The sequence below is a fragment of the Ambystoma mexicanum genome, chromosome 6p (assembly GCF_040938575.1).
Source record: "Ambystoma mexicanum isolate Mex_15411 chromosome 6p, UKY_AmexF1_1, whole genome shotgun sequence".
NCBI lineage: Eukaryota > Metazoa > Chordata > Amphibia > Caudata > Ambystomatidae > Ambystoma > Ambystoma mexicanum.
This window is the reverse complement of record NC_090935.1, coordinates 1,354,245,428-1,354,267,994: the sequence shown is the minus strand read 5'-3', so window position 1 is coordinate 1,354,267,994 and position 22,567 is coordinate 1,354,245,428. Positions and strand designations below refer to the sequence as shown.

Here is a 22,567-nt window from a genome sequence, read left to right as displayed (position 1 = left end):
TTGGATACAGACTCAAAAGGAAAAAATACAAACTGTCCATTAACTGCCCTTCTGATACACGTGCGCTATTTCAAATGCCAGCCTATCTGCAAACATTCCCCTGTCCGAAGGCCAGAAATCTATTCATGCATATAAGATTAAACTTGTTACCAACAAGACAAATATTAGTACAAAGAAAACAACTGGATTGTAAACCAGACTATTGTAGATTCTGTGCCACTCCTGATCGAGAAGAAACAATTAACATCTTTTGATGGAATGCCATGAACTGTGTCAGATCAGAGTAAACTATCCGGATCTATTCCAACTTGAAGACCGATGGACCCCATTTTTACTAGGAGAAAATAAATCTTTAATTTTCAGGATTTTGGATTTTGGGTGGAAGTAACAACACTAAAGGTTTTCTGAAATGTACTGGTAATGGGGACAGTTCAAAAACTTTGCAACCGTGCTACGAATTAATTTTGATCTACCACATGGAAATGAAAGACTAATGATCACTTGATAAATCTTAATCATGATAGCGGAGATTACTTCACCTAAAGTAATGGATTCTTTTAAATTGATGTTATAGGAAATTGTGTTTAATTTTGATAATCATGAAAGTGATGAAAGGATGTAAAAGGGCTTGTAATAAACCATAATACTAAGCTCCAGTGCTGGACTATGATCAGCGATTTCCTGCAATGACGTTCAAGCCAATCAACGCCCGTTGGGCCCTGGGGGACCTGGAGAGTACACACCAGGCGGGGGTGATAGACTGAATCTCTGGCCCGGGAAAACCGGAATGATGGGGGAAAGGGACACAAAGCCAGAATCTTTTCTTTGCAATGTTATACTGCCACCCGATACTGTTTGTAACCTATACTGCCTTGCTATAAATAAACACATTTAAAAAAAAAATTAAAAGAAACCTGGAAGCGGTCCACCAGGCTGAATCTCCACTGGACTGCCAAACATCGTCACCCACCACCAGCGGCCACTCACCTGTGCACCCCCCTCGCTAACCTACCTGTCCTGGAAATAGTTATTACCAATCACAAACATATGCAAACATTTGTGTTACGGGAAGCATGAATTGCGCAAGCCTTGTTCCCTTAAAAACCAACAAAAAAGTATCAGCAGCCCAGATGGTGGCTCAGAGTGCTGAATACCGCTTTCATGGGGCACACCTGGCTTAGACTTGAGGCAATTTGCAGGCCTTTCCCGTCTCAACGCAGTATTTAATCCTGTTCTGAAAAAAGTTGACATCAATGAAAGGCAAGGGCCATTGTGTCCACCTGAAGCTGCCATTTACCCAGCCTGACTGCCGCAACACCAACTGTACCCCGATGCACAGCGCATTGCACTGGAAAAAAAAATCAGATCTTTATCATCATATCCATTGATTTGTGTCCATTTATGCTACTAACCTTTACATTTTACAGACACTCATCTCACTAATGTCTTACCTCAGTGGTACACAAAAATAAAATGCTTTATCGTTGCTCATTTTAAGTCTTTTATGTCTTTTATACGAATAACTTATGTGACATTAAAAATAGTAGTACAACACTGATAATCAAATATGCTTGTTTGCTAATCAAGAAGATATTAATTAGCAATCTCTGCTAACCGATTTCTGAAAACAAATGTATGCCTTGCAAGTGAACAAGATAAAAGGACAGACAGCCTCAGAGAGAGAAACCATGGCAAGAGAAACCAAAAAGGGAACCGAGGCAACCATAATTTAGGAACACCAGAGCAAATAGATTGTGAAGAACATATGTGACGACAAGAGAGTGAGGAAGTATTGGAAGGAAACGTTTTCCAAGGATACGATCACAGAAAGCACAACACCCAAGAGTTGTTTTGAAGAACTACAAGAGTATAAGAGAGACTATCAAAGGAGATTACGCTACAAACTATAGGTACCAAGATGAAACCTGTGTATGAAAAGACTATCTGACGAGAAAACCAGGAGAAGAGGCATTGTCTTGGCCTATAGTTTAAAAAGAAATTAAAATCATAAAATTATGTGGAGAGCTCCATCTCTGAAAGTGAGGTCTGCTAATCGGACACCCCTTTCATTATGTTCCATGCTAGAAAAGCATAGTGCACATATGACTTTTCTGAGTGTGTCAACTGGCATCTTTAAGCAGCTGCCTTGTGATTTGGCAACATGAAAAAGTTTCATCTGCATGCCTGGCAGCAACGTTTGGAACCAAATGTCCAGGAGTCAGGATATACCTTTAACCCTGGCCAATCCTGAATCTAAATTAAATTCTATGATTGATCTGGTGGAAGATGGCAAATCCTAATAGAAGCCACGTATGGTTTTAACATGATGTCCTTTAGGAATCCACAATTATTCTGGCCGAAAACCTATTGATGTAATTTCAGCTTGGTTGTTTGTGAACTCCTGGTAAGGAGCTCTTGTGTATTCACTGTTGTCACGACTTGAATCCCTTTCCCCAAACTCCTCCTCACCTGTGTCTTCTAACGACTCTTCCGATCTCTCCGCTTCATTCTTCTTCCTGGGTTTCTTGGCTTCTGTTATCTTCTTCTCCTTCGTTTGATGTAAGTAGGGACGCACGCTCCTTCGGTGGCCACCTTGATCTGAATTGTGTACAGACCTCGGGGACCCCCGAGGAGCACGCCTCTTGGACAGGGGAAAAAGCCAAAGGCTGAAAAAACCCTGTTAGGTGTTTCCTTGATCCTTCCAAATCGATGGTGCATTGATCCGGATTAGAAAAGGGACGCTTACACTGTTAGACCGGGAAACACTTGAAAACTTTGGCAATACTGCTGGCAGCAATCCGTAATAGTCAGTACTAGTAAGGGGGTAAGACCTGGATAGCTGGAAAGGTAACAGCAAGGAGCAGGAAAGGATCCTTTGATCTCTCAATACAGGATTCTGAAAGCAGCCGAAATGGAAGGTTGCGATTCCGGAAGCTGGAAGGGTACTGGATGAGGTCCGGCGTAGGAACGGAGCAGGCAAAGGTAAGGTCTGATCACGGGAGCCGGGAAAGCAGGTAAGAAATAGATTAGCAGAAAACACAAGGAAGGATATATAAACTCAGAAAAGACTAATAGACGAAAGATTAGTAAAATTGAGATAGAAAAAAGGTACTGATAGAAGCGGTACTCGATATAAAAGGGGAAATGATAAATACAGTAGAAAGGCAAAATGCCGTAGAAACTAAGAGACAAGTAAACAGAGGCAGTGTTACAAAAGTAGAAAGTATGCGCTATGGTGCACAACAGAATAGCTGGTAAGATCCAGTAAAAGGTTACCTGAAGAATCGAATGCTCCTAGCGTGAGGGAAATACATGATAGATGAAAAATAAGCAAGAGGAAGTAATGTAGATGGGAAAAAATCTGAAGAGTGAGTCGCTTTGGAAAAAAGGGACTGGCAGCGCACGTAACCAATACGATACAACGCACCAAAAGACAGTCTGAATAGTTGTATATAGATTCCGACGGCCATCTTGGTAATAAGCTAGACCGTTAAGGTGGAACTTACAGTTCCATCTTAGTAGTACTTCCAACTACGCCAGATCTTCCAGGGCTGGTGCATGACAACTGTCTGGAAATTAGTTTCACCCAAAACAGGCCATATGGATTCAGCCCCAGCAAAAGCTTCAGTCCCCAGCCCCAGCAAAAGCTTAAGTCCCTGTGAAATGTTATTCAGCTCCCAGGAAGACCAGAACTGCCTCCAGGGGGCAGGCATGTGTCCAATGCTTCAAAAGGACATGCTCTGCCAGGCCAAAGAAAACTCACATCAGGGTGTTAATGATCAGAGACCCATTGATGTAGGCAGGCAGAGGAAGGGGCGAAGAATAGCACTGGAGATGGCTCCAGTTAAATAAGGGTTCCACCATCTTGGATTTTCCTCATGCTCCCAAACATTATGGCCCCTCCCCATTTTCTGAATGCAAAGCAGTCGGTATATGGCATTACCTGTTGATGCCATACCCAGATTAGGATTGTACCCCTTACAGAAGAGAACCAATCTGCTGTGGCCTTTTGCCTATATAAGGGGCAGGAAGAGGAGACCTTCCCCTTAGCTGAATCATCTTTGCACATCTGAAGAACGATGAATACATGTGGATCTTTAGTGAGAGTATAGCCTGCTCAAATGCCCTCACGCATAGAAGTGAAGTTAAAGGCTCAAAGAAGGGTAATACACCTCTGGCGGATCTTATTTCTTCCAACGGTATACGTTTCTACACTTATGCCGATGGTACTCAGCTGGTTTTTTGGCCCGATTCTACAGTCTCTGATCCTGAAACAGTGTCTATCAAAAGATTGGTGGATGGATGTCTAGGAACTGGCTGAGGTTGAATGGGGAAAAACAGATTTTGGTAGTTGGTTTTTATATTCTTATTCTTTTTGGCACTCAGATTTTGACAGATTCTTTGGGACACTATATGGCCTAGCATGTTTGTTAAGTGTCAAGGGCTTGAGCTTCTTCCTTCTGGTTCAAGAGAAACACAGATTGCATCTGTTTGCAATGCAGACTTCCTTAAGTTAAACCTTTAAGGAAGATCCATTAGTTTATTTCATTGCAACTTCGTTCCACAGTAGTTACTGCTTTAATCATGGGCTCCCTGGACTGCTATAATGGCATTTATCTCAGACAATCTGATTTCGTAGTCCAGAGGTTCCAGATTTTACAATATTGTGCAGCATGTTCCCTTCTCCAGATTTAAAGCAGGAATGTGTATCAATAGTTCAAAATAGAAAAGTTCCTTTCTACAACAAAGTTCTGATGAGGTTATTCTGGCTCCAGAAAGTCTCTCACTTGAACTTTCCAACACTTCCACAGTTCATCTTTAGCAACAGCAATGTTTTGTCAGGATGATTCCACAGTTGTTCACAAGATACTATAATGGTCTTGCCACTTAGTCTTCTTCATAGTCTTTAACCACAACAGTACTTCAACAACTTCTTCCTGGTCCACCAACCTGCCAGGTCTACCACTATAAAGTCCTTTGGCCTGGTATACTCGCCATGCCAGGGCACAAAACTGCTACAACTACTACAAGTACTTGTGTGGTAAAGTTCACTTCGAACAACTTTGCAAAGTCTTTTGACTTTCAACAACATAAGTATCAACAACTTCAGTATGCACTACTTCTTCTGGGAAAACATGAAACACATTGGTGCTGTTTGTTCCACCCTTGTGATTCCCACTTGCAAAGCAGTTTATGCTCCTCTTCTCCTGAATGTTCTCTATCAGGAGGACAGCTCATCTGCCAATATTGTTTTCCCCTACTTACATCAACCAAATACTGATAATGGCTATGTCTCACACTTGCTCTTGTTTGGCTTAGACAATGCTTGTTTGGGTCTTTAACATCTACTTCCTCTCCCTCTTTTTGGCATTAGAGGTTACAATTGTCTTGCTTCTTAATTGCCCTCTCTTGACCTTGGCAATAGTGAGTCTTATTAACTTGCTGCTCATGGATTTGGTAATGTTGATTGTTATTAATTTCTTTTAATATTGCCCTCTCTTGGCTTTGGCAATGGTAGTTACTTCAACCTTTCGAATTACAATTCTAACCTTGTCTGTTGCACATATGCTTATTCTGACACTTCAGTTTAGCTGCTTTGTATCAGATTGGTATGCAAAGTTATTCTTAGTCTTCCATTTTAGTCTATTTCCATTAGTTAGGTATTCAATATTCCTAATAGTGGCTAGCGAGCGATTGCAGTGTGTTCTGGGGTCACACAATACTTGTGAAGTCACCAGGTGCTGCAAACGCGTCCGCTCACTCCGCTGCCACTTCTGCTTCTGTTTCCTCTGCTTCCCGCTGCATGGTAAGTTTCTTATTTCTGCTTCCTGCAGCAAGGAGAGGACCGTTCCTCGCTCCACGAGCACACCAGTGCTCGCCTGCCATTAGAGTACAAGTTACTTTGGGGAAAGCTTTTCAGATTAATGCTTCCTGCCACGCAAACTCTGCATACCAGGGTCAATAAGGGTAGAGACCCTCACAAAAACGGCATCTGCTTCACAAATAGCAGTGGCTCTGGCGTGTCAGCTTCTCTTCGACTTCTGCTGCCACTGCAACGTGGAGTATCGACCATTACACCCTATGCTTCTCCCCTCTTCATCGTCCCAGTACTTTGGGCATTGTGGGACTTGAAGTCCCCAATGTTCAAATTACCTTTTTCTTCTACAGTCTCAACTTTACAATAGGCCATTAATACTGTAGGGTCTCAGGGAAAGTTGCATTCCTCTTGGCCTTTTACACCCCCGCCCCCAAATGTGATTCTCCCGCATAACACCCACACGCAGGAAGGTTAGGATCAGGAAGTGTCTGCCTTTCCCTGGCCAAACATGGGAAGGGTCCCAGGCCAGGTTTCCTGGGGGAATCATCTCCGATTCATCATAGGTCCTTATCATGGCCATACGTCTGAAGGGAAGACTACAATTCGAAATACACTATGGCCAAACTCGTACTGAAACTCAGTGTGCACAAAACACCAGAGAATACTGAAGAAGCTCACCTGTCAAAATCATTGCCATTCAATATCAAGAGCATTATCATTACAAAAATTTAGAATCAGGTTGTAGAAGTATGTTTACCCTGGAAATTCTATCAGACTAGCTGCTGCTCCAATCTCTTTGGATCCAGTCCTGGCAGCTCTGCCACCCCTGGAAGTAGGTTTAACTTCCTCAGATCTTCAGAAACATCAACCGAGTGTGCTATATAGGGTTGAATCAAGCATTACGGTAATCGCATGAAGACTAGCAAGGAATAGTTGTTGTTCTATTCTGGAATGCCATATCGCAAGTCTAGGTCTCCTGCCTAGTATCCAGGGATACTAATAGCAATAAACCCCTCTTGGCGGGGGCATTACCGGGGCAGGTAATGCCCCATGCATTCATTAAAGGTTTAGTTGAGCTGTGCTGCCACTGCAATCCAGCAAGGCCGCAGCCCTGTGAGTTCATACCATGGTATGACAGCAGTGCACTCTACTGCAATCAGTTGCTCCAAGGTAGATGCCCACGTTGCAGAAGGTAAAACACACAGTACTCCACCAAAAAAATACAAACTTTGTGTGAAAGATAATGCAACAGTACTAGTCATCCCTGCTAAAGCAATTGCTATTTTCCTGTAATGTAACACACAGGGCCTCATTACGAGTTTGGAGGTAGCCATGATGCTATCAGCGCCATGGCTGCCTCCAAAATCGTGTCCGGGTCCGGGTTCCTAGAATGAGGAATTACCGGGTCATTCCAACCTTGGAGGACCCAGTAATTCCTCATTCAAAAAACCAATCCCCATTCCCATTCCCATTTGAGCCCCGACAGGGCTCAAAGGGAATGTGGATGGAGCTAATAACGGGCCCGTTATTAGCTCCCAGACCCCTTGCGGGACCCGCAAAGGACGTCTGGTCTGACCAGACGTTCTGAGCGGGTCCCACAAGGGAACCTCGTAATAGGGCTGAATGGGTTTACCGGTGCCGGTAAACCCATTCCGCCAACCTCGTAATGAGGCCCACAGTCTTATGTAATGTTTGAGGAATGGCGTACCAAATTCCCTGTGAGTACACAGATCTTAAAAGCCATACAACGATCCAGAAGTGCCACAACATACAAAACACTTTGGACATTGACTCTTTTCTATTCCTTTATCCACCCTCTCCATCAGCTTCAGTGTTTTGAGAGAGCTCAATTCCTGCTTTTTTATGCCTCCTCTCCTTTTTTTCACTTTCCCCTCATGGCAACTCAACAGTTGCCATCATCAACTTAGCAGTGCAAAGGGACCCCCAATGTTTTTCCTTAAAGGGAAAGTGCGCTCAAAAATTGTATTGTCTTAAAAGATGGGCAATAATCAAAAACATATTTAACATCTTTTTAAAGAAAGTTCTTACCTAAAATTTTGAGCAAATAATGTTTAAACCCCTTTTATTTCAAGCACTAGGAGGCATCCATTTTGTGAAATGGATGAGCCTCCTGTGCGTCTGTTAATCTCTACCATCACGGCACTAATGAGCAAAAGCTACCTGCTGGTAGCTTTTATTACAGCAGCTTTTGCTTCATTTTTGCCAGAGAGCAGAGAATGCAGGCAGGCAAGAAGGCTGCTGCAGTAAGTGCTTATTATTTTCTTTTTCAATGAAAACCACAGCAATTATAAATACAATTGCGTTGTATTTATGACTGCAGCGGCTTTCGCTTTGAGTATCTCGGGAGACTCAAAGCAAAAGTGGCAGCATTTATAAATACAACGTTGTTGCATTTATAAATGCTGTGGTTTTCTTTTTAAGTTTCCCGGGCACCTTCGGCCCGGGGTAGCCCGGGAGACAAAGTGAAAGCCACTGCAATCATAAATACAATGCGGTTGTATTTATAATTTCCGTGGATTTCTTTTTAGGTTTCACAGACTTCAGGCTTTTGCTTTCAGTCTACCGGGCTCCCACTAAATACAACGCGGTTGTATTTATAATTGCTGTGGATTTCTTTTTAAGTTTCACAGACTTAAAAAGAAAACTGCGGCAATTATAAATCCAACGCCTTGTATTTATGATTACGCTGGTTTTCGCTTTGAGTCTCACGGGTTCCCCCAGGCCGGGGGAGCCCAGGGGACTCAAAGCAAAAGCCACTGCAATTATAAACACAGCATTGTTGTATTTATGATTGCCGTGGTTTTCTAACCACAATCATAAATACAACAATGTTGTATTTATAAAACCACTTACCGGCAGCAGCCTTCCTACCTGCATTCTCTGCTCTCCGGCAATAATGAAGCAAAAGCTGCTGTAAGAAAAGCTACCAGCAGGTGGCTTTTGCTTCATTAGTGCAGCGAGGGCAGAGATTAACACAAGCAAAGGAGGCTCATCCATTTCACAAAATTGATGCCTCCTAGTGCTTGAAATTAAAGGGGTTGAAACATTATTTGTTCAAAGCTTTACATAGGAACTTTAGACAGGAAAAAACATGTTGAAATGAAATGATGCTTAGTTACAGAATATGATATGGCATTTATAACGCGCCTATACACAAGTGTTTCAAGGCGCGACACTGCAAGGTAGGGGGAACAGAGGGAAGACAGCGATCCTACTAGGCCAAGTGTCATTCAGATCATGCAAGTGCAGGGGAAGGGGAAAGTGTGGGGTGGGGACAGTGCAGCACATGGAATAATAGAATAAATAAAAACAATAAGAGAAGTGGGGCCAGCTGGTGGCAAATGCAAGGGTAAGTGCAGACATCAGGTGTTAAGTGCTGATGGGGGACTACAGGGATACAGAAAACAGTCCCCAAGTGCAGGGGTTGCCAGGAAGGCAGTGCAGGTGTGTAGCTGGCAGGGTAGGGGACATGGGCCCGAGATCAGAGGGTGGCCAGTTAACCAGTAGAGTTTCAGCCAGGAATTCAGCAGGGGGGAGGAGGAGAGAAAGCAGAAGCAAAGTGTCATGATGCCTACCCCCGGGGACCCAGAACACGTCCAGCAACCCCGGAAGCAGGCATCAAGTTATCCTAAGCAAGCCCAACAACCCCTGCTAGGGGCTATTTGGGTCCAGTCCTGGTGCCTATGGCGCCAGGCTCATATGGAGAGTCAGTCCTGGCGCCACAGGCGCCAGGCTCATAGATTAAAACTCACCTGATGAAGACCATGCTGCAAATTTACCTGATGCAGACCATGCTTCAAGAGCTCCAAGCCAAAAGAGGCTTGGAAGGGACTACTTTACTTAGGGACCATTTTTTACTTGGTCGGGGCTGGGGAGGAATACTTACCTGGGACTACTTTGGAGGCTATTTAAACCACGCCCGAAGAGCAGCACACGCTTCGCGTTATTCTGCATCCAGCAGCGTAACGCTCACCGTGCCTGCGAGTCTGCATCCAGCCTTCTGCCATGCCCGCCTCGAGTTTGGAGCTCCTAGAAAAAGGGAGAAAGAAGGAGAAAAGGTTAGAACAAGAGCAATACCTTTAATCCTTACCTGAATTCCCGATCCATCGCGCCTTCGAGCTGGAAGAAAGAAGTTATTTTATGCGCGTCGCCTGCTGCAGCGCCGCGCTGAACTCACCGGCCTTCGCAGCATCTTCACATTCCACTGCATCCTCCTGTATGTTCCCGCTGCACTCCGGCACCTAAGGAGAAGACAAGAACAGCAAGGTGAGCCAAGGGAATACACAGAGGAATATTAGTTACCCTCCCATAGACTTACCTGATTTTACCACCGGGGGTACTATTGCTCTTCACGCGTCGGCGCAGCTTCCACTGCATCTTTGCCGAACCCTGGCCCCTAAGAGGAAACAAAAGGACAGCAAGGTGAAACAAAGGGACTAACAAGGGGAAACCTCCTCACCACAATAGACTTACCTGATTTTACCGCCGGAGGTATTATTCCCCAAGACTTCATACTTTTTCTCAGCGCCTGAATAATGGAGAAAGCAACAGGTTACATATTGACATTATTTTATCGAACTTTGTTGGAAAATACAAATCTTTACCAGAATACTACCGGTTGCCACGGCAAACTCTTCATTAGGATCAAGCTGCAACCTGCAAGGAATCGGACAAGAGTGAAAGTCAGGCATTTGAACTCTTACGAACTTTATACTTACGGCGTCTTGGCGGGAATCTCGGAGTCAGCGGGGGTGGGGGATTTACGCTCAATCCCACGGGTGGTTAATTCCCTTTTTCCATTTGCAAAAGAATATTCCTACGGGCCAAGCAAACGAAGCTAGGTGGGCCAGTCCAGTCCGTCATCTTGGCCCTATGCATCACATTGGTGGAGACCGCAGCTGTCCAGTTCCGATCGACGCCTCTGTGGGAGCCAGGTGAGCATAACACAAAGAGGAAGGTTTTGAGGTGCTTCTGGAACCGGAGATGGTTCTCCTCAAGTTTCAGGGAGGCTGTTCCAGAGGGAGGCGCCAGCTAAAGAAAGAGATCCACCACCAACCCGTTGCTTGGAGAAACGACTGACCCTGAGGGAGTTGGAGGCAGATGAGCAAAGAGCTCCAGAAGGAAGATATTTAGGAAGAGAGATTTGAAGGCATTGAGGCCCCGGGGCCCAGAAGGCCCTGTGGACAATGCAGAGGGTTTTGAATTTAATCCTCGCAGCCACTGGGAGCCAGTGCAGAGATTTCATTCTTGGAGAGATACGATCCCTGGGCTTGAGGCCAAGGACAAGTCTTGCAGTCCTGTTCTGGATGAGTTGCCGTGGGAGGAGAGTAGAAGCAGGCAGATTTGGAAAGAGGCTGTTGTAATAGTCCAGCCTAGAGAGAACCAGAGCTCTGGAGACAGTGAGCTTCTGTGGGAAGGAGAGGCAAAGGAAGAATACCACTGAGGAGGTGCAGCTGGTAGTGTGACTTCTTAAAGACGTCAGAGATGTGAGGAGAGAAGGAGAGTGTGGAGTCGAAGATGACCCACAGGTGTTTAGACTTGCAGGAAGAGGGCCAAGAGAGGCCGGCCAGAGAGTGACAGGAAAGGAGGGTGCAGGTGTGCCGATGAGGAGCACCTCAGTTTTACTGGCATTAAGGCAGAGATCATTGGCGGCACACCACTCCTGTAAAGCAGACAGACAGTCCGAGATGAGAGAAGGAGAAGAGGTGGCCAAAGGTAGCCTGAAAATGAGCCGAGTGTCATCCGCATAGCACTGAAACCTGGGGCAGAGAGCGGCAATGCGGTGGGCAAGAAGTGCAAGGTATTGGTTGAAAAGCCAGGGAGAGAGGTTCGACCCCTGGGGACACCACAGGTAGAGATAGAGCTAAAGGAGAGGAAGGACCCAAGTTGGACATGGGAGGGTCGATCAGAGAGGAAAGAAGTCAGCCACATCAGGGCCTGACAGGCGATACCCAGGTTATCACAGAGACACTTGAGCAGGATGGCATGGTTGACCGTGTCAAAGGCAGAAGAGAGATCAAGTAAGATGAGGACACAGGGGGTGTTGGAATCAAGGTTGGAGAGCAGCCCTTCACGGATGTTCAGGAGAGCACTGTCCGTGCTTCTGGCAACTCCGAAGCCAGACTGATGGTCATGAAGACAACCAACAGATTCAGTATGAAGATTAAGCTGGGAGATGGCCAGCTTTTCCAGGAGTTTGCCCAGGAATGGAGTGATGGAGATTGCGCCAATGTAGGAGGCAAATGTCACATTGGGGTGTTGGTGTGTGTGGTGGGGTGCGGGGAGGGAGTGTGTCAGGGGGCATTTAAATACTAGTCTATCTGCTCCCTCTACCATATGTTCTGAAGTTTTTATTATCCCCTGGCTGTGGTTGGAAACCCCTATAAGGAAACTTGAATTTAGAAATCTTTTGAATCAACTCAAATGCATTTCTATATTTTACAGAGCTGCAATAGGCTGCATCAGATACAGGCCCGAAATTAACTTACCATGTATGCATTATTCTTCCATGCAGCATCACTAGATCTGCTGAATGGGTCATGCACATTTGTGACTCATTTATTGTGCTTGACTGTGTAATGCAATAGCGGTTCAGCCTGGCTCTGCAGTTCAAGGCGATACGATTTGAATGTAAACACTTTATAAATGCCACATAACAATGCAACACATCACTTTTCCTCCTTCTGTGGGAGAGCCTCATTCGTGAGGCAGTTTTGGAACAAATCAACGTGTACTTCAATTGCATTTAATCCTCTTTGGGCCTGAAGTCGGGCCCGTTTCCTAGCCCCTTTCCATACATGTATCTCCTGCCACACACAGTGGGCAAGTTCAGTCCTGTACAAAGAGGAGGTTGTACAGCAAATTCAACTGTTTTACCCAAGAGCGGTCACTTCTCCCTACTGCCACCTGTTAGACTAACCAGACAACTGCAGCTCAAGGCAATAGATGTAAGTGGTAGTATATATTTAGATACTATCAACCGCCTACTCTCCAGAGCTCCACCAGGAACCCTACTGGTTTGCGGACAGGACCAAATATCTGCACAGGCTGTAGCCTCAGGGCTGTATTCTCAGCAGGGACGGTACATACCCAAGTCTAAGAGTCTTTGGGGGTTGAATACTTATTTACTACTATAAAAATGGCCGCTCAGGAATGAGCAGCGCTCCAGTGCTACACCTTTTGGCATAATTGTGTTTGCATTGTTGGCTAGCGGTCTAAAGACGTCCCCCTAGCTCCTTGCCCTCAAAGCATTGCTTTATTGTGGCATAAAGCACTATAAGTGGCCAATGTTAGCAGGCAATTTAAATGTTCAAAGGATATTCTCGATAACGTACAGCTATGAATAGTTACACTAACTACATAACATACTTGCTGGAGGTCTAACCATTTTCCCCTGTGTTAGCCTCTGCCCATCTCCCCTCTTTCTCTCTTATCACACTTGATGAGGTCACCAGCGTTGTCTGCTCCATGAAGGTCTCCCCCTGTTCCTCCACAACCATTAAATGCAATATTGTCTCTCTTGCCCCTGCTCTTGCTGATTTCTGCAACCACTCTTTTGCTACTGGATCTTTCCTCTTCTCCTTCAAGCACACCCTTGTGCGGCCCCTCATAAAATAAACGGATGCAGGCCCTTCTTGTCCAGCCAACTACCGTCCCATATCTCTAACCCCCTTTCTTGGGAAACTCTTGCAGAAGCTGGTCTTCCCCCAACTGAAGGAGTACACTGAACTTGTTGGTTGCCTGCACAACCATCAATCTGAATTCTGAGCATCCAGAGGCACAGAAACTGCTCTTCTGAACACCGTGAGGAACTGCTTGCATCTCTTGACTCCAACTCTGCAGCTCTTCTCATTCTACTTGATGTCTCCTCTGCATTTGATATGGTCTACCACTCCATCCTCATAATACGGCTCTGCAATACCTTAGGTATCTCGGAGCGGGCACTGGACTGGCTGACCACCTTCCTCAATGACAATCCCAGGTTATTCTGGGCTCTTTCGCCTCCTCCACCTCTATCTCCACCTGCGGCGTCCCCCAGGGCTCCAACCTTTCTGCCTGGCTCTTTAGCACCTATCTTGCTCCACTTGCACACCTCATTTCCACCTTCTCCCCCAACTTCCAGTGTTATGCGGATGAACCACAACTCTTCTTCAAACATCCCTATGATCCTCGCCTTACTTCGTCCATCATTCCTGACTGCCTGTCTGCCATCCAGGCCTGGTCTACTTCCAAAGATCTCTGCCTCAACACCAGCAACACAGAGATCCTTCCTGTTGGGACTCCTGCTCCCTCTTTCTATCCCTTGCTATCTGACAATTGTGAGGAACTCATGATATCAAAAGGAGAGTCACAAACAAAAGATTCAAGTTCAACAGCTTTATTTATAACATTGCAAGGGGTTTAAGACTTCCTAACTGGCCCTACATCTAAAGTGGGAATAAACTCGACCATAAAGTAAAAGTAAAAACAGTCCTAGTTAGTACAGTCCAAACAAAAGGTTTGAAACCTCATGCCTGCCCTAATTCTAATACAAAAAGGTGTAAAGGAAAAGTACACAAACTGAAAAGGATAGTGTTCTCAACAAAAGGATCAGGATGGCAAGGGGTTTGAAGCAATGATGAATCTCTTCCCCACGATTTCACAATGGGATTCGAGGGCATACAGGCAGCACAGTTATCCCCAGTGAGGCACACTCTGGCTTACTGGAGCGAATCAATGGAATGTTCAGGCTTCTTTTATAATCAAATGCTAGTTTGGGCTTTCCAAAAACAAAGGTTGCAAATGTTTTCCACAAATAGACTTCTTCGTCTTGAAACAAAACCTTAATAGTCAGAATCTTTCATAAAGGTCTCAGCGATACCCTTCCCCGAGCTTTCTTGGTTGAAGACTTTTGAGACAGCGTAGGTTTGGCTTCGGACTATGCCTGATCACTTGAACAACCGTTGACTTCACTTTCTCCCAAATCTTTCTGGTACTTGTAGTTGTACGATTTTGGGCTTCTCTCCGTTGGGCTCAAGCCATTCACAATATTACTGGTTTCCCTCAGTCAGGCTCCGACCTCTTATCTTTCACATCCGCCTCCCTCAGTCGGGCTCAGTCTTGAAATGCGTTTCTCCAACTCACATAAGCTAATCTTCAAACCTCTTTATTTTCTATTTCCAGCAATCCCTTTTGCCTCGGGACTTTGTGCGCTACGTTTAGAACGCCTTCCCTTTCATCTTCACATAGTTCAATAGTTTCTTCTTTCAGGCATGTTACTACAGAGACTTTCGACTGTGCTGTATCCAAAAGCAGGACCACTCTGTGTATATTGTATCACACTGTCTCTTTAAAGCATTGATCTTTCTTTACTCATGGTTGCCGTATTTTGCCAATATGCTCTTATTCAAAATACATTTAGTTGCCACCATGGTTTGTCAATTCACATTTCTGATTTTATTAATTGTAAATCGAAATTTGTGGTGTATGCTATTTTATGCGTATGCCGCAAAGTATATGTTGGTTCTACTATAAGAGAACTGCGAGTTCGCATTCGAGAACATTTTGCACACCTGAAGAGTCAAGATCCGAAGCTGCCTCTTGCACTTCATTGGCAACAGAATCATCAAATGGATTCAGTAAAAGATCTTAAGTTCATTGGTCTCATTCAAGCGCATTCCCACCCAAGAGGCGGGGACCGTCAATTACTTTTACGCCAGCTTGAGGCACGCACCATCGCCAAACTTCGTTGTACCAGTCTTGGTCTCAACACGGACACGGAACTAAATGTATTTTTGTAATGCTTTACATAAATGCTGGTGCACATTTCCTATACTTGCAGTAACTGCATTTTCATTATTCCCTGTTTGTTTTTATGTATTCACTTTTAGTCAAATTTAAACAACCCAGATCATCAGGAATCGCTGCCAGTTTCTAATTGCTCATCCGTCCACTGCTGTCATTGAATATTCCAGAGATTTTTGATTTTTTCAATTTTTTTTTTTTTTTTAATTCCAATTAAAATATTTTTATTATTTCTATTTGCATGCACACTGCCATTACAGCTTATTATGCATTAGACTTTTATTTAATATTTATTAGTTGTGCTAACGGATGTAGACATTCTCTAGGGCATATATAAAATGCAAGCGCTTGCCTTATTTAATACAAGGACTACCATTACCACAATTCCATGCACTAAATTTAACCACATGACTGAGTCATGTGACACATTTTTAGGTTCTTTTCTCTAAACACATGGAAGGAATGAACTGCACAACACTGATTTCGTGAAGCGTTTGGACTTTGGCCACAGTGGGGAACCAGCCCCTGAACTCACAGGTATGGGCTTGACAGTACCTTCAGAGTATCTCACTGTTAGAACGATTTTCACAAATATTCATGTTATTTGACCCATCTGTGGAATTGGGTTTTGATGCATTGTCTTTCCTTGGCAGTTGCAACGTTTGAACAAACTCCCATGTTCTGGGAATGTACCACACTGTATCAGTAACAGAGACTGCTTCAGGTATTGCTGTCCATTATTTTTACGCATTTGGATTTTTTTGACAACCCATTCAAGTCATAAGTCGATCTCCTGTCAAGGCAACTCATGCCTTGGGCTTCTTTGTTTATGTATTTTTCAGTTATTTGCCGCTTATTTTCTTGAGGAGAATCAACTACTTTAGAATTGGCCCATATATCTGCCCCCCCAGGAGGGCTTTGGGTTTTCCAACGCAGTTTGAATAACATACGGTAAAACATTTATTCATTCTAACATTTATATCACACATGGGTGACAATGTAACAATACATTTTACCACCATGAGGCGCATGAGGGATGAGCATTTTGATCCTTGGCACAATAGTTTGTTACCTTTGCACTATGCGTGTACATGGGATTAACCAATTGTAAAAATGTACCAGTTGTTTATTTATTTAGGATTCAGGCTTATGGTGTTTTTTTTCCCCTCTCTTTTTTACATATTATTTTGTTTTCATCATATGGACATTCACATATTGGCACTTCGACCGCGATTTTTGGTTCGACAATATATGGTAATAAATCAAATGTTTTTTATTTACTTCTTATTTACTTGGAATATGTTTCACATTGAAATGGTTGCTTTGCTCTTTGACATGATGTAATGTACATATGGGCTTTTTTCTTTCTTGTTTGCATTTCTCTTCTTTAACCCTGGCCTCCTCTTCTTCCTCTGCTGGTTAATTTTGTTTAAATTTCAAATGTTCTTATCTTTATGGCATGATTACATAATATGTTGCTGTATTTGAATGCATATGAATCATACTAACACCACAGTCTTGCCTTGAAAAGGACCCGTTGTTCTGGGTCGAAACACGTGTCGGCAGTCTTGTTTTTGCATCATTTCATAAAATCTGTTTCGACAGCGTATTTTGACTGAAGAATCTACTTGCTTTGGACTCTTTGTTTCACTGTATCTGTTGTCCAGTTACACACTCAATTTGAATAGGACATCTACCATTTGCTCAGGGCTGCGCAATCATTTAGAGGTGACAATTGCAAGTGTTTGTCTTGAAACAGTTAAAAAAAAAAACAGGCCTTTGTTCTTCTCTTTTGTTAACTCACCGGCTGTGTTTTAATATTGTTCGCGTGCCTGAGTTCAAGGTTCCTTTACTCATAGCTTTATCGAACCTCCCCAATTCGATCATTCACCGGGAGGGAAGCTGGACGACTTCCAGCTCAGGTTATCAGTTGCTTGTTGCAAGCACGGCTCTTTTGCCTGGCTTACTTGAGACCTCTCCACAGGTGGTAAGGTCCTCTGGCTTTCTGCCTTCCAATCTCCCATTTGCAGCAGCTCCTGAAGTCTGGCCCGTTCTCACTCCCAGCCTCGCTCAGACTGTACCTATGTGCTCCATCTTTTATCCCAGGTGGGGAAATTAACAGGTTTCAGGTGGGTATTGGAAAGGGAGGCCTGATCTCTTTACTAGGACAGAGCCATTGAAAATAATCAGAGGTAATCTTCATGACTCTGTTCCTGATCTTCCTCGGCCTAGTAGTACTGATAGAGTAGGAAGGGTGAGGATCATGGGAATTGTGGCCTACAAAGTAGGTTGGGAAAGAGGTACGGATTATGTCAAAAAAAGGGGTGAAGACAAAAACTGTGCGGTTGGCATTTTCTTCTGTAGTAAGTAGAAGCTGATTTTTTAAAAAGGTGTTTGATGTGAGGTAGAATTTGTTCCATCCTGGTTGGTATTCCAGGTTCGTTTTCCTGTAAGGGATAGGAGTTGGTATAACAGTAACCTACGAAGGCTGAGGGGAAGTCTGGCAAAGACGTTGAATCAGTGGAGGGGGATTATGATGTCTCACCTTTAGGTGTTCTCCGCAAGGTCCCCAGAGATCCTTTACCCAGGTGATCCTTCCTCGCTTGTACAGCCCCAGGTTTGGAATCCAAAAGCGATGGTCCGCCCCTGGCCACCTGAGTGCAAATCCCTGGGTTCCAGCAGTGAGAACACCTTCTCGTTTCTCACACGATCCTCTATGGGCTCTCCCCCCTTCTTCATCTGAAGCCAGAAACCTTGGAGTCATCTTCGACTACTCCCTTCCTTCCTCCCTGACATTCAGGACCTTGCCAAGAAGGCCCACTTTCAACTCCACCTCCTCAAAGGAATATATAATTTCCTCCCTTTCCCCCAGAAGCTCAATGTCTCTAGAGCTCTGGTTCTTTTGAGGCTAGACTACTGCAATAGCCTTTTCCTTAATCTACCCTCTTCTTCTCTACGACCCTTCCAGCTAATACAGAATAGGGCTGCAAGACTTATCCTTGGCCTCAAGCCCACTGACTGCATCTCTCCAGACCTAAAATCTCTCCACTGGCTCTCAGTTGCTGAAAAAATCAAATTGAAATCCCTCTGCATTATCCATAAGGCTTTCTGGGGCCCAGAGACCACGCTATCTACAACTGGCTCATTAAATACTCTCCCTCTAGATCTTTACGTTTCACCGGGAAACGCTTTCTCTGTGGCAAGCGTCGCTAAACAGCAAGATGGTGGCCGATCTCTTTCCTCGGCAGGCATACCTCAGGAAATATATCTAAATGAGCACTGTTTGTTGCTCACAGGCCATTCAATCGGATATTGGTTGGATTCTTTCACCCTCTGAGTCACGCTCTTCATGTGTACGAGGTTCACCCCCGGTTTTGTCCTGTTTTCTACCCACCAATGTTTGGGGTAAGTTTACTTTAGGACATGATAAGTTGAGTCCAGTCAATCAAAAACTTTTTATGCAACTCAATAGGTCACATATGTCCAAATGTAAATATATGTAACTCTTTTACATTTTAATTTTGTTTTTAATTTCAATGTTTTTGTCTGCTTCCCTGTAGGAGTACATTCACCCTGAGGAAGGCAGTTCATTCCAAGCCAAGCAGGTGGCTTGCCGAAACGCATTTGGCTGTTCTTAGTATGGACTCTAAAACATTTCTGAGAACACCCTAAAGGTGTAAATGACTCATGTGCGTAGGCAGACCTGCAACAAACAATTAACTTATGTTTCTGTTGATTTTTTTGATCCGATTTGTTTTGATCCAGTTCTTTTGTCATTCATTCTTTGGTCATCCATTTTTTTCATACCAAATATTTATGTCTAGTATGTAGGTAGATTTGCAAACATTTATGAATTAATTTTTGATTTATGTCTGTACAACATATTAATAATTATTTTGTGTTATGTAAAACCAGCTTTTGATGTCTGTTCAAAATAATTTGCATCTTTATTGAATACATTTCGTTTATAACTATCAGGTTTAAACCTGTTATTTATGATAAAACAACTGTTTTGCTAGCAATTTTATATTTACATCTGGATGCTTAAAAATGCATGAAAAGGTAAATTAACATTTTATTATCCACCTAAGGGATACCATTATTAGAACTACTAGGATTCAATCCAGTTCAGTAAATCAGTTTGTCTGCACCTCTTGGAAATATTTGTTTTGTACCTTTATATGACCCCCACCATAGCTGCACCACGAATGGGGTACCCCTATCATTGTTTGCGTCAGTTTTTTGTTAACTGATGGAATTAATTCTGGTGTCTCCCAATTGGCATTAACTTTCCTTTGTAGAGCTAGATGGAAAGGAAGAATAGGGTCCTCCTGGGGTTCCTTTATCTAAAATATCAGTCAGGTCGTCCTGCTCAAAAAATGGTCTGCTCAAAAAGTGGTGCAGGCCTTTTCCATCCCAGATATTCTATGACCCTAGACATTAGTTGTCTGTTAAGGTCCCTCAACATGGTCTGAGGGATATGGTCTGCCAAACTCGATTTCTGGGGAAGTGTCCAACCCACTTGCAGATTGCAGGATTTCATGAAGGTCTTTTATTCTTGAATACAAGGCCTCTGGAACATTATGTGGCCTATAATATAACACAAAGGGACGGGATTCGCCCGAAGATGGCTCATCACAGGGTTGGCTGGCACACTTCGATCCCAAAGACATGTATTTCAATGTCCCCCACCTTCAAACTGCACAGGAGATTCCTCGAGTTTCTCTGGGGAGTGATATTGTGGACTTTCACTTGCCTCCCCCTTCAGTTTACCACTGTCCACCCCACAGCATAGCGATAAAGATTATCATATACCTAGACAACATGATATGCATATCTGCGGATGGCAAGCTCCTCTTCGACCAAGTCAGCCTTTTCCTTATTGAAAGAAATGGGATTATTTACCAACTGGGAGTAATCAGAACTCTCCCTCTTCCGATCTGACTAGAATTCATGGGCATCGACATAAGACAGTGTCTGCAATTGCCTTCCTGCAAGGAGACAGCGTCAAGTGGGAGATCTGCACCATATTCAGAGAATGCTCTGTCTCGTAAAAGGATCTGGAATGATTAGTGGGCATTTTAGCCTCTTTCATCCAGGCCATAGTCCCAGGCCCTCTGCAATACTGTGCCCATCAACAGCTAAAGATTCCACATGTGCAGAATAACTGGTCCGATTCCCGGATAATGCATTCGAACACAGAAGCTCTGAGCTCCACCTGTGGTTGGATCATATGGACATGTGGAATGGTCGAACTAGATTTGCCTCAAAAGACTTAATAGAGCCTAATGCTAACTGCTTCAGCTGGAGAACTTGTTGTGGTGATATTTTGAAGGAGGCGAAGGAGTGGTCTCAAGATACATTTGCCTTACATATTTATTGTATTGTATTCTACTTGTCATTTGTATAGCACAATTTTACCATTATTACAGTCTCAATGAGCTGTAATGGCTAAACTTCTGGTGGGCTCTTTTGTACTCAGAGCCCACAATGGCTCGTGTGTCGGTGCATGTATTCTGCTCCGAATGGACAAAACTTTCATGGTTCACTATATAAAACACTTAGGGTGGACAAGGTTGAGGCTCTTGGCAGAGCTGGTAAAGGATTTAAGGCATTATTTCCTGCAGGCGGTGATCCCTAGAGACAGAATACCATCTGGGTCTGTCCAACATTTTAGCAGACTGGACTTCAAAGTAACTCGTGGACCTCAGCTAGTGGAAACTGGATCCATTGATTTTTGTGATATTCCAGAGGGTGCAAGGCACTCTACACAAATGTCCTTGCATCCAAGCTCTACATTTTCCAGCTGGAGCCCAGACCCCTTTGCACTTGCAGCAGACTCACATTCTTCACCCATGGGAACCCTGGAGGGAGTACACCTTTCCCCCTTGTGTCATGATAGCATCAGCATGGGTGAAAGGTGTTATTGTTCATAGTGACACACTAATGCAAAACGCAAGCCTGGAATGAAGTTCTTCTGGAACTGTCCTCAGATTTTCCAAACCTACTTCCCGAGAACTGTAGCATTTTAATGGACTTGATGGGAATATAACGTCACCGGATACTGAACAGTTCATTGGCCCTGGTTATTTGGACGGTTTCAGGACGTGTTGGCACATTCCATGCCTTTCGGCATCAGCTGTCGGTCTCATCCAGGACTCTTGGGTGCCATCCACTTCCAAGACTTATAGGGGCGCCATGGTCCTTATGTAGTTGCTGGTGTGTGGAACGGGATTGTGATCGCATGTCATCTCCTCTAGTGCATAGCAGTAGAGCTTGCTGCATTAGTCTACAATTCAGTTATTTTGGGGGGCACATTGACATGGACAGATACCCAGCCAATTAACTCCGGCTAGAAGGCCGGAGTTAAAACTATGCTACGTTCCACAGTCCCTTGAGCTATGTAAAACTTGTCTTTGTAATGTCAATGCTTTCTGAAGTTCCTCTGGCACTGGGATGATAAGAGTTCCTTCAAATTTAGAACGTTTCTCCAAGCTTATGAGGTTACTGTGTCTGACCCCTTGCAAACAGAACATACAAGTTCCACACATTACTCACATATTTATTCTCTGGAGGGGGAAACTTATACAGTGTTCAGGAGGTCTACAAATGGTATTCTATCTGTATCCTGCTTCTAAGCGCTCTCACAATTGTGCATGGTTCGATGTCCTAAACAATACAAGTCAGTTACAGCCGCCAACAAGTCAGCAAACACAGTGCAGCTTTTTTTGACTCCCAGGAAACCTTTTACGCTAGTGTTGGCTATCCCCTTGGTGAGGTGGTTTCACTGGATCATGTAAACAATGGATATATAGTTTCCATTTTCAGAGCCCACTCCTCCAGCTGCGCTCTAGCATTTAAACCCCCTTGCCTGGGAGCAAAGCTTGAGGAGATAAAGAAATCAACAGAAACTCTGTGCTTCAAGAGTTATTTTCAGATCAAGGA

At 44.0% G+C, this 22,567-nt stretch overlaps 1 protein-coding gene across 5 annotated transcripts in view; it reads right to left on the bottom strand.

Annotated features, from left to right (window-relative positions):
• Window positions 1-22,567, bottom strand: part of TTC39B (tetratricopeptide repeat domain 39B) — a 906,668-nt gene that overhangs the window by 302,076 nt on the left and 582,025 nt on the right. The window lies entirely within an intron of this gene.